Source organism: Pteronotus mesoamericanus, unplaced genomic scaffold (genome assembly GCF_021234165.1).
Source record: "Pteronotus mesoamericanus isolate MK-2021 breed Mesoamerican mustached bat unplaced genomic scaffold, CSHL_Meso_final contig_702, whole genome shotgun sequence".
NCBI classification, from domain to species: Eukaryota; Metazoa; Chordata; class Mammalia; order Chiroptera; family Mormoopidae; genus Pteronotus; species Pteronotus mesoamericanus.
In genome coordinates, this window is record NW_026555239.1 from 3,398,115 (window position 1) to 3,409,882 (window position 11,768).

Genomic DNA, 11,768 nt, shown 5'->3' on the forward strand with positions numbered 1-11,768 from the left:
GGGAAACGGGGGGTCAGACACAGGGTCAGCAAAACCAAGAGGACTCATGCGGCCAGAGCTGGGGGGCACAGCGCTGTGATGTGAAGTCAGGTGAGACTGTGGGGTTCCCAGGGGCGGCAGCGGGGAATTGGGCTGTGGGGGAACGTGGGAAGTCCTGGAGGATTTAGGCAAGTGGGGAGCGACTGCTGGCTTTGAAAGGGAACTGGGGACAGCATGGAGGGAGGGATTGGGAGAGGGACCTGCTACCATCGTACACAAGGGTAAATGAGGCAGCAGATCAGTAGGATTATTTCAGTTTTCATGATCACAGTTTTAAAAAAGTTTTTTAAAAAAATTGATTCCAGCACTGGCTGGTGTGGCTCAGTGGACTGAGCCCCAGCCTGTGGGTCTAAAGGTCGCTGGTTCAATTCTGTGTTAGGGCACATGCCTGGGTTATGGGCCACATTCCCAGCTGGGGACGTGCAAGAGGCAACTGATTTACGTATGATGTATCTACCACACATTAATCTATGTTTCTCTCTCTCTCTCTTTCTCCCTACCTTCCCCTCTCTCTAAAAATAAGTAAATCTTTTTAAAAAATTCCAGAGAGAGGGGAAGGGAGGGAGAGAATCATCGATGTGAGAGAGAAACATTGATCAGTTGCCTCTTGCACACACCCCAAGCAGCAGGCAGTCACCAAACCCTCAGCCCAGGCATGTGCCCTGATGGGAAGCTGAGTCAGTGACTTTTTGGTTTGCAGGACATGCTCAGACAACTGAACCACGCCTGCCAGGGCACACAATTCTAATATTTCAAAGGAAGTAAACAAATCAGAAAGCTTGACTTCAGCACACCTGACCGTAGCTTCCCATGCCAGCTGCTGCTAAGGCCGGCCGCAGCGCAGGCGCCCTGGCCTGCGGAGGCCTCCTCGTTGCCCCGATCCCCTCTGGTTTTCCTCATGTTCTTGTTACCCCTGGGTTGATGGTTATCACGGATGTAAGCATCAGAATTAGAATGAAATTTAGTCTCCTGCCTTGTACTGTCAGTTAACTTACATGTAATTGTGGACTCAAAAAGGAAATCGTTTTCCCCCAAAGTTCTGTATGCTATTACTGCCTCTCTTAAGATCATATTAACTGTCCATTTCTTTCCTTTATCTGTGTGAGTTTCTTCATAATTTTTTCTGTGCTTAAAATTTAGCATCGTTCACAACATTGCTCTTGCTGTAATAGATCCTGCCTGCGTTTACACTTGAATCCACTGACACATTTCACCGAGTAAAGCCCGAAAGGAGATTTCACTCCTGGTTATACCTGGAAGCTTCCCTTGAAAGTGACCGGGTCTGGCCTCGTCCTGGGGTTGGCTCCTGCTTGGCTGTGTGACCCAGTCCATGGCCACACATGCCCTTGGGGAGGCCACACATGGTGCAGAAGTGGACAAAGGCCGAAAAAGAAGCCGAAACTGGAGATGGGTTTTCTGTGCTTGGACAGTTGCTTAGGAGCTCTGGCGTGTCACGACTCCAGTGTCACTGGACACCCCTTGCAGCCACACCCTCCAGTCATCTTGGTCCCTTGCCCAGCAATCCTGTCTTACCGCTGTCCCTAGCCCTGGGGAGGGACCGGCCCCGGGACCTTTGTTTTGCCCAGCTGTTGATCTGGGCCTCAACTCCCAGGCTTCTTCCTGGGTTTTGGACCTGCTTGCAAGAGCAAGTGAGATCCCTTTTCTCTGGACCTCCCTCTTTTTAAAGATTTTATTTTTCAGACAGAGGGGGAGGGAGGGAGAGAAACATGGCTCTGTTGCCTCTTGCAAGCCCTCAACAGGGCCCGCGTGTACCCCGATGAGGAATTGAAAAGGCGACCTTTAGGTCCCAGGCTGACCCCCCCGGAGCCACACCAGCCAGGGCTCTGGGTCTCCCTCTCCTCTCTGCCTATCTTATCTCGCCTGCACCTTGGAAGGCAGGGTGTCCCCTCCGGCATGGCGGGCAGTGCAGTTGGAGGGAGCGGCAGTCCCGTTTCTTTGGAGAGGGAGGAGTAGGCTTTTTCCTGGGCCCCTTGGGGGCTGCTCACCTCCCTCAGGATTGGAGGGCGGCCTCCGAGGGTAGGCCTAAGGGCGGGAGGATACCTGGGACTAAGGTGCGGAGTTGGCTCCTGCTTGCTCTTGGGACTCAAACCAAGTGGGGCAGGTTCAGCTGCTACCCACTGTGTGACTGAAGGCCAAGGCCCTCTGTTCCCAGGCTCCTCCTCCAAGAAGGGGCGTTGGGGCTGCAGGGACTTTAAGACACTTGTACTTCTGATAGTTTACTCTGGGTGTGTGTTCCCTCAGACTTTGTACTTGGAAAAATGGCCCTGTACAGAGAAGTTGCAAGAAAAGTACAATGAACTCTCAGATTCAGCAATTACTATTTGACCTCTCTCTCTCTCCCGCTGACTCCCTGTCAATCTGTTTGCTTTTGCTGAACTAGGGAGGGTTAGCGGCAGTGTGTGACCCTTCACCTCTAAGCTCTTCCCCACGTGCCCCCTGAGACCAAGGCCACTCTCCTGCCCACCGCTGTGCCAGGATCGATTTCAGGAACTTCAAGCACGGGCACAGCCGTGACCTCATTCCCGGCCCGCTTTCCTCCCACCCCAGCTGCCCCAGACTTCCTTTCTGGCTATTCCTTTTTTCTGGTTCAGGCTCTAATCCCAGGTCAAGCGTCACGTTGGCAGGGCAGGTCTCTTTGGTCTCTGTTGATCCGGAGACTTGGACCAGAGGCCAGGTGATGAGCCCTCCCACGGCGGGCGCCCCGCAGGTCTCCCCACTGGCATGAGAGCTTGGATACGTTGGGAAACTCATCCGATGGCTTTAGCATCTGTTGATGATCCTTGCCTGAGTTATGACTGAGGTGCTTAACAGGTTTGCAAGGTGCCTCGGGAAAATAAAAGACCTTTGTCCTGCTTCCTCAAAGTCCTTCAGTGAGACAAAGCAGGGCTGCTCAGCTGCCCCGGCCTGTTTGTCTTCTGGGCGTGTCCTGCTCTCACAGAAGCCCCTGATCCCTGGGGCTGGGAGGCAGCAGAGAAACCACTGGTTCTGTAGTGGAGGAAACTGAGGCCCAGGGGGCAGAGACGGGGATGTGGGAGGGGGTGGCGCGTGGAGCAGCTCCCACCCAGGGGTCTTAGGCTGCAGCCCCTTCCATGGACTGGAAAGGGGCCTTCCAGGCCGACTAGAGGGCAAAGTGTCGGGGTGCAGGTTGGTGCTGTGTGACCCCTGGCAGTTGCCCTGTGTGTGGGACCGAGGCTGTCTGATTTAGCAAATAAAAATACAAGGTTCCCATTTCCATTTGAATTTCAGATAAACAATGAATAATTGTGTGGTATCTGTCCCGAATATCACACTTAAATGTACTTAACTGAAAAGTTCTACTAAAACCTCACGATGTCTGAGGTGTTTGTACTGACACTAGTGTTTCCGGGTAAAATATAGGACACCCAGTTCAATTTTAATCTCAGGGAAATGAAGAATAGTTTTGTCACCCAGACGCGGGGAATTAAAACGCATGTGGCAGGTGGAATCCGACGTGAGAGACGAGGCTGGGAGGGGCCGGGAGGGGCCGGCAGCCCTGGCAGCCCAGGCAGTTCTAGAAAGCTCCCTCTAGGTATGGGATGGTATAAGGAGCATGGACAGAGCAAAGGGCCAGAAGGAGTAAAGGACAGGGACCAACCAAGGGGTGGCTGCAGTGGCCAGCACAGGCCACGAGGCTCAGGCCAATGGTCAAGGGGTAGGAAGAGCATTCAGGAGGAAGGACTGAGGCGGCCTGGGGCCCAAAAGCTGGGGAGGGTGAGCAGAGGCTCTGGCCCGGTGTGGGGGCAGGTCTAGGGGGACGGTGGACGTGCGCATGGAAGCCTGGGAGGCAATGGAGTCCAGAATGTGCAGCTCTTTTATTTTTTTTAAAAGACTTTACTGATTTATTTTTAGAGAGGGGAAGGGAGGGAGAGAGGGAGAGAAATCAATGTGTGGTTGCCTCTTGAGCGCCCCCTATTGGGGACCTGGCCTGCAACAGGACTTGGCATGGGCCCTGACTGGGAATTGAACCAGCGACCCTTTGGTTCACAGGCACGTGCTCAATCCACTGAGCTACACCAGGCAGGGCCAGAATGTGCAGTACTGAAGGGGCCAGGCCCACGGAGAAGAGAGGCCCTGGGTCAAGGAAGGAGGGACACAGAGGCAGGATGGGATGGCAGCCTGTGCAGTGTCATCCCAGGAGGCGTTTCGGCCCCAATTACTGCCCCCACCTCATTTTTGCTATGTGAGGAGCTGGCTGAGCCCTGGAAGGCGAGGGCAGGGTCTCCCCCACCCGCGGAGGGGAGAAGCCAGACCAGCCAGTCCATCCACCCACCCCTAGCTGAGTGTCTGCAGAGGCCCAGGGAATGATTTATTGGGAGCCAGTGAGTTAATTCTCTGGGGCATTTGCAATATGAAGAGGGAACTTGTTTAAAAAAAAAAAAAAAGATGAAAAAGACAGCAGCTTTTGGGCAGACACTAAAGCATCAATGAGGAATCGCAGGCACCTGCTCAGACTTGGGAGGTGCTTCATGGGAGGGGTGCTGGGGGGGCGGCGGGGGGTTGGCAGGGAGACGATTGGCTCCAGTGTCACCAAGCCTGTTCTGTTGAGGCCTCTTTGGAAGCCGCACGGTCTGCTCTCTCCATGCTGGCAGAGCTGGGACATTGATGTAACAGGCACTGGTGACAGGCATATTCTATGTGGCAACCACATCGAGAGCTCTCCTGGGAAGTATTCAAAGCAAACACAGTCCTAGCCTGGGGGATCCAAACCCCGTGGAGCCAGTGGGATCTGACCAGGGCTCCGGAGCGGGCAAGGAACTCGGCATCATCCCCTACCCAGGACGTCCTGCCCCCACTTTAGAGAGGAGAGGCTGTGGCCCAGAGAGGGAAGAGCCTTGCCCAAGGCCACACAGCTGGCTGGGGTCGGGGGGTGGGGGGGAAGGCTAGAGTTTGAACCCGGCTTATCTGCCTCAGCTCTCGCCATGGCAGCCTGGCCCTGGGACTAGCTCCAGTTTCCTCTTGGTTGTCATTGGCCTGGGCTGCCTTACAGTGGGTGGCAGGGACTGACTTGGGGGTGGGTGGCTCTGTGTTGCTCTCCCAAATCCTGCTTTCCCCAAACAAGAGATTTTCAGGTCTTGGCTCTTAATGTCTGACGTTGGGCAAACCACTCCCCTCTCTGGACTTCAGTTTCCCTGGCTATGAAATGGAGGGGCATCTAAAATCCAGGTAGAATTTAGCCAGAGTAAAGGTTGCAAACTGCTGCCAAGGGAGGCATCTAGCCCCTAGAAAAGTATGTTCTGGGTTTTGGATTCATTTCTATCAACTGTCAAGTTAGGACTTGCAGCCTCTTGTACACATCTGAGATTCTTGTACCAGCTCTCAGCTGGGGGCTGATTTTGCCACCTCTGGTGGAGCTGATTCCTCTGAGATCCTTCCAAGGTGCCCACATGCCTGCCCCCCGACTCCCACCCCACCCCTGCCATGTGCGTTGCCCCCTGGGAAGCCAGTCACCTGGGGTCTAGGCTTGGCTCTGCCCCTCCACCCTCCAACAGCTGCTTGACCTTGTCCAGCCCCCATTTCTTTCCTGGGGGGTTGAAAAGCTTCGCCAGAGGTCTCACAGCCAGTTAGTGGGAAACTGGCATTTGAAATCAACCTCTTAAGGTTGTATTTTGATGAACAGAAGTTCTTCATTTGAATGAAGTTCACCTTATGAGTCTTTTACTGAAGATTAATGTTTTGTGCAGGTACACAGATTTGAAACTTTTGGCCCCGCACCTGCATGATCTCGCTACTGCCATTCCGTGCATAACGGTCTTGGTGTTCCGACGCGTGGAGCCCTACCATTTATTTGACCAGGCTCCGTGGAGAGGTATTTAGCTTTTTCCTCATTCTTCACCATTTTGGACAAAACTGTGGGGAATATCCTTGTAGGTACATCTTTGCATTGTTCCAATCACTTCCAAAAAACAAATGCCTGGACACGGAATTTCTTGGGCAAAGAGAGAGCGAAGGTTAACGATTCCTAGTAATACAACCCAACAGCCAGTGGGTACCCCGTGCGAGCAGCTACTTTCTAAGGACGTCACAACAAATCACGACAAACTGGCTGACTTCACTAAGCAGACTTTTATTCCCTCACTGGTCAGGGGGCTGGGCGTCAAAGGGCAAGGCCAACCCCGTTTGCTACTGTGGCGCCATTGGCCCAGCAGGCCTATGACCTCCATAAACACGACTGCCATTTTTACTCTTCTGAGCTTGCCCCCAGGACTGGAAATGACTGGAAGCAAGAACGGAACTACCCGCTCCCTGCAGCCACCGGCAGAAGGAAACGGCAGAACAAACTGCAGCCTCGTGTTACAGCGCCCCCGCAGCCCGGAGGCCGCACTACAGCACCCCCTACCCTCAATCCAATTACAGTCCAGTAAAAGCTCAAAGCCCCCACACCTCGAGGCAGACGGATCTCTCCACACCATGTCCCTCTCCTTTCTGGAAGAGTAAATAAAAACTATTCTTTACACGTTCTTCTCTTAGTGAGTTCCCCAGCCCGCCCAGCGTCGCCGACCGCCCTAACAAGAAGTCTGAAATCGAGGTTGGTTCTCTGAGAAAACTTCCGGTGCTTCTCTGCGGGCTCCTGGGGCTGCCAGCTGTTTGTGCGAGGGAGGGTGCAGCCCCTGGGAGGGGGGCTCTCCTTGGGGACAGGAGCCGGGCAACTGGGCGGGACACTTCTGCACTCACTGAGAACCTCCCAGCGCTGTTCCAGGTGCCATGTGTGCTGAGCTGGAACCCAGAACAGAGGGAGCCGCCGAGGGAGGAGGCATTCTGAAGCTATCTCCCAGTGTCCGTCACTGGCCTCGGTGGGCCACCCCCGGGGCCTGGCATCCTGCTTTGGAAGGCCTCTGAGCTCTGCCATCCCCCGCAGCCCATGTGAAAACACAGCCTGAGCAGGCCAGTGAGGGTGGGACTGGCCTGTGCGGCCTCGTCGCTGGGGAAAGCCCATGTCCAGCTTTCAGGAGGAAGGAAGCAAACCGGAGCCAGGCTACTCTTGACGGACAGACTGGCTGACTGTGGGCGCGTGTGGGAGGCGCCAAGGGTCGCAGAAGGTGTAGGGTCCAGAATGCTCCTGGTTGAAGAGCTGATGTTATCGAGGGCTTCCTGGATGATGGGTGCTGTTATAATTCATTTAATCCCCACAATAAGCCAATGTGGGTTACAGTCGGGGAAACTGAGGCACCAAGCTATTTCATGAGCGCTGGAGGGGACACAAAGCCAAAGGGGCTGGCTCCAGAGTCTGTGTTCTCATTGTGATACACTGCCGCCTGGGGCAGAAACCTGATTCAGACGAGCCAGGCAGACAGGAATTTCCTGAAGCGCCCTCAGTAGCTCACCAAATCAACCAAGTGGCCTTGGGAAAGGCTGGAGAAGGACCAGGGTTCCCCTCTCTACCTCTTTGCCTCTCTGCCAGAGATGGGTGTTTCCCCACTTGGGTGGGCCTCCCCGGACCCACCAGGGGTGGTCTAAGTAGAGAAATCCTAGGGAAGGACCCCAGTGGTCTGCTATTATTACGCGTTCATCTTTGGACCAATCAGTGCCGCTGAGAGGCTGGCACTCTCCAATTGGCCCGGTTTGGGTCAGGCGCCTACCCCTCAGCCAATCACTCTGTGAGGGAGGCAGAGTCAAATGGGGCGAGGTTGGTAACTCCCACCGGGATGACAGGGCTGGTTGCGGGGTGTGTGCAGGAGGATCCCCAGGAGAAAGGACAGCAGTCTGTGACCTTGGGGAGTTGAGTGAGCTCGTTGCTCCCCATTGGGAGTCACCACGGGGTTCCAGAGCTGGAAAAGGCTTCACTCCTGACTTGCTGTGTATATGAGGCAAGAAGAAAGGAGGGTGCTCTGAGAACACCAAACGCTGCATAACTGTATGCAAACGAAAGAGGAAGAGAGCCACCGTAGAACACAGTACTGTAAGAGGTGTTTTGCCTGTGTGGAGAGATAGGATCAGAGAGATTAATCTGGGCTTCTGTTTTCCCTGTATTTTCCTCCTTCTCTTCCCTGCGCTCACTGCCCCAGGGGACAATCTGGGAGCAGAAAGCCAACAGCCTGCCTGTGTCTGGAGTGAGGAGAGGATTCCCAGCTTGGACAGAGCTCCCCGAGGACACACACAGGAAAAGGGGCTCCTTCCCTGACCAGGGAGGTGGGCCCCGGGATGGGGCGCGTGGGCAGAGGCCAAGGGAGGCCTGTGGATCCCGCAGTCAGCACTAGCGAGGGCCGGAGGATGTCTTGTGCAAGTTAGAGAAAGGTGTCCCCTCGGGCTCGGGGAGGTGCCCCACGCTGGGATCCCTTGGTGCGTGGCCACGCTGGGTTTCTGCTCCCACCTCTGCTGGGTTCTTGCTCAACAGGACAAGATGGTTCTGACTGTGCTGCTTTCTGTGTGGGCCTTCCCTGTGTATATGGGTCACGAGGTCCTGGACAGTCTCCGCAGGAAACCCTCCTGGCCCCGGCCCAGTAGGGCTGAGGAGGCAGCAGGGAGCTGCTCAGCATCCGCCGCCTTGTGCTCATTTGTGAAAACAGAAGACCAGCAGGACTAGCAGCAGCCAGTCCCCTACCTGAAATTCTTCTTCTTTTTTGAAGATTTTATTTATTTATTTTTAGACAGAGGGGGAGGAGAAAGAAGAGAGAAACATCAATGCGTGGTTCTCTCTCTCACACCCCCTACTGGGGACCTGGCCTGTGATCCAGACATGTGACCTCGACCTGCAGCCCTTTGGTTTGCAGGCCGGACTCAATTCACTGAGCCACACCAGCCAGAGCCCCCACCTGAAATTCTTAAGATTCTGGTGCTGAAGCTTATTTCCTGCCAGCCAGGCAGAGGTGGGGCTTAGAGGCTGAAACTCCCTTTTACACAACAGTGTTCCTTGCACAGCTGTGTGCGTGGAGTGAGAGTCCTATACGTACACACCAGGGACCTCGTTTTATTCTCACATCGACCCTATGAGGCAAGAAAGCCAGCCCCTGTCTCAGACGAGGAGAGTGAAACAGCCTCAGAGAGGTCAAGGAGCCTGCCCAGAGTCACACAGCCCCCCACACAGCGGTGGCACCAGGAGGCACCCAGCTGTCATTCAATCTCTCTCTCCTTTCCGTTCCTCGCCTCTCCTCTCCTCTCCGCTTTTTCCTTCTTTCACTCATTTGACAATTTTAGTAAGTGCCAATTATACCTCTCACATCCTGTGAGACCAGGGCATCCAGAGTGGACCAGGCAGGAAACAGGATTGGGAAGCTGGAAAGCGCGACGCAGAGCTTGCCTCTGTGAGGCTTCATTGCGTCATCCGTAACACGGGGATAACAACGGTGTGCCTGGCCACCCTTCAGTGGGGGTCCGCCCCGCCCCCTGGAGAATGGAGTGTCTATGTGAGTTATTTAGAATTCTTCTGCATGAGACATTTGTCTCCTCGCTCCACTTGAGGCAGGATAGTAAGAAGCTAGGAATATTCCGGCAAGTGGGATGAGAACACTGAGACAAGATCATTAAACAAGGCCAAATAATTTCAACAACTTATAGCCAGCTGGTGAATCGCAAGACCTCACCTTCCCTAACCGAGGACGCTTAAGAGCAAATGGTTTACACCTCTCTTCCCTGACCATAGAATGCATAGCTTAAATCGCCCTGGTTGGGGAGATAGAGGACAGAGACCCAACTAATGCCATTTGTGCCAGCCTAACCCAAGGACAGATGAAGTCCAGAGAACAAATAACAAAAACCTGGTTAATGCCAGACGGACCCAGGATAAAAGTAGAGCACTAAAGCTGACCAGAGAATCATCCCAAACTCTCCCATATGCTCATTTTGATGCAACAGCATATTAAAAATTAAAAACAGCTGAAAAGCTGATGAATATTCTACTGAAAACCTCCCCTAAGATTCTCACTCCCAGAAGAGAGATACAATCCTTAAGGCCAAGATCCGAGGCAGGTTCTCTCTAGAGCACACCTGTGCCTGGTCTCATTCTCAGGCATGAACTTTCTCCTTTCTCTTAAACTCTAAAGGACCCATGAGACTTGCAACCAAGGGAGCAGTGGGCAGCAGCAGCTTGTCCTGGGCTTACCCCCGGTCCTGTCTCCAAGGCCCGCTGCTTTTCCTCTGACTTCCTGGTGAGCTCACGGCAGCCCCACCGTGGCTCACTTCTTTCCTGTAATGTTTCTACAGAGCCACAGCTGACCACCACCTAGGCTCTCTCCTGTTGCTTCTTCTATCCTAAGTCCATCCTTTGTCTCACTGTCCCCAGCTTTTTGTTTATTTTTTTAAGATTTTTATTTTCATTTTTAGACAGAGGTGAAAGGAGAAAGAGAAGGAAAGAAACATCAATGTGCAGTTGCTAATCATGCGACCCATACTGGGGACCTGGCCCACAACCCAGGCATGTGCCCTAACTAGGAATTGAACCTGCAACCCTTTGAATGAGTAGGCTCAATCCACTGAGCCTCACCACCCAGGGCGCCACTGTCCCCAGCTTTAATAAACATATCCTCCAAATCACCTGGATTCCTGTAGGGAAACCTTTCCTGCACAAAGTCAAGGACCCATGCACTGCAGACCGGCCCAAGGCAGACTTGCTCCAGGCCCCATTCCTTTCCGGTGACACATTTATTTATTCAGTCATTTATTTATATCAGCACACACTCATGGGTAGATTTTTAATTCTCACTTTTGATGGGTATGTATTTTAGAAACTTTCCTCCTTTGGGATATAGTCCCGTTCTTTCCTCCCCGCCCTCACTGTTCCATCTTTGGGCATCAGCAGCTTTTCCCCTTGGCTGGCGTCCCTTTCCACGGCACACGCGAGTGTCAGCACCTCCTCCGCGTCCGGCTTCTGGCACCACACAGTGCCCCAGGCTCACGTTGTGCATTTCCTGCCCCAGCCCTGGAATCCACCGTTTCTCCAAGGAGCCTCGGTTCCTTTCATTCGAGAGTGGTGTTCGAAGCCACTGCCTGGCTGAGTAACATCCTACCGTTCGGGTCGGGTGGACTTGTAGACTTCATTTGTCCATCCATCTGCTTATGGACATTTACGTTGTTTCCGCTGTTTGGCCATCACAAAACATGCTGCTTTGAACATCTGTGTACAGGTTTTTGTGTGGACAAGCTTGCATTGCTCTTGGAGATAGACCTAGAAGTGGAATTGCTGGGTCATAGAGTAATTCTACGTTTACCTTATTGAGGGACGGCCAAACTGTTTTCCACAGTGGCTGCGCCATTTGACAGGCCCCTTCCCCACAGCAGGGCATGAGGGTCCTGATTTCTCCGTATCCTGGTCAGGGCCTGTCTTTTTTTTTTTTTTTAATCCTCACCCAAGGTCATTTTTTCCCTCATTGCTTTTAGAGAGAGAGGGAGAGAAACATCGATGCAAGAGAGAGAAGCAGGATGAGTTGCCTCCCTATGTGCCCCACTCTATTATGTCCTTAAATTGATTCAGTTTTTCCTTTGGAAAAGAAACTTTATGTCCTCAACACTAGAGAACAAGCACTGTTTGCCAGAAATAGAAAGTAACTACACAAATAAGCACAGCGGAAATAATGTGATTAAACTCTAGCTGGAGGCTGTTGCCGGCCAGAGGCCTGAACGGGCCTGTTGGCCCCCAGGGGAACACGGGGCTGGCTGGTATCCTAGCACCGAACTGAGGCTTTGTCCGCGGCCCAATCAGAGGGCTGAAAAGACAGGAACTTGCTTTCCATGGGAATCCGCGTTAGTTAGCACTA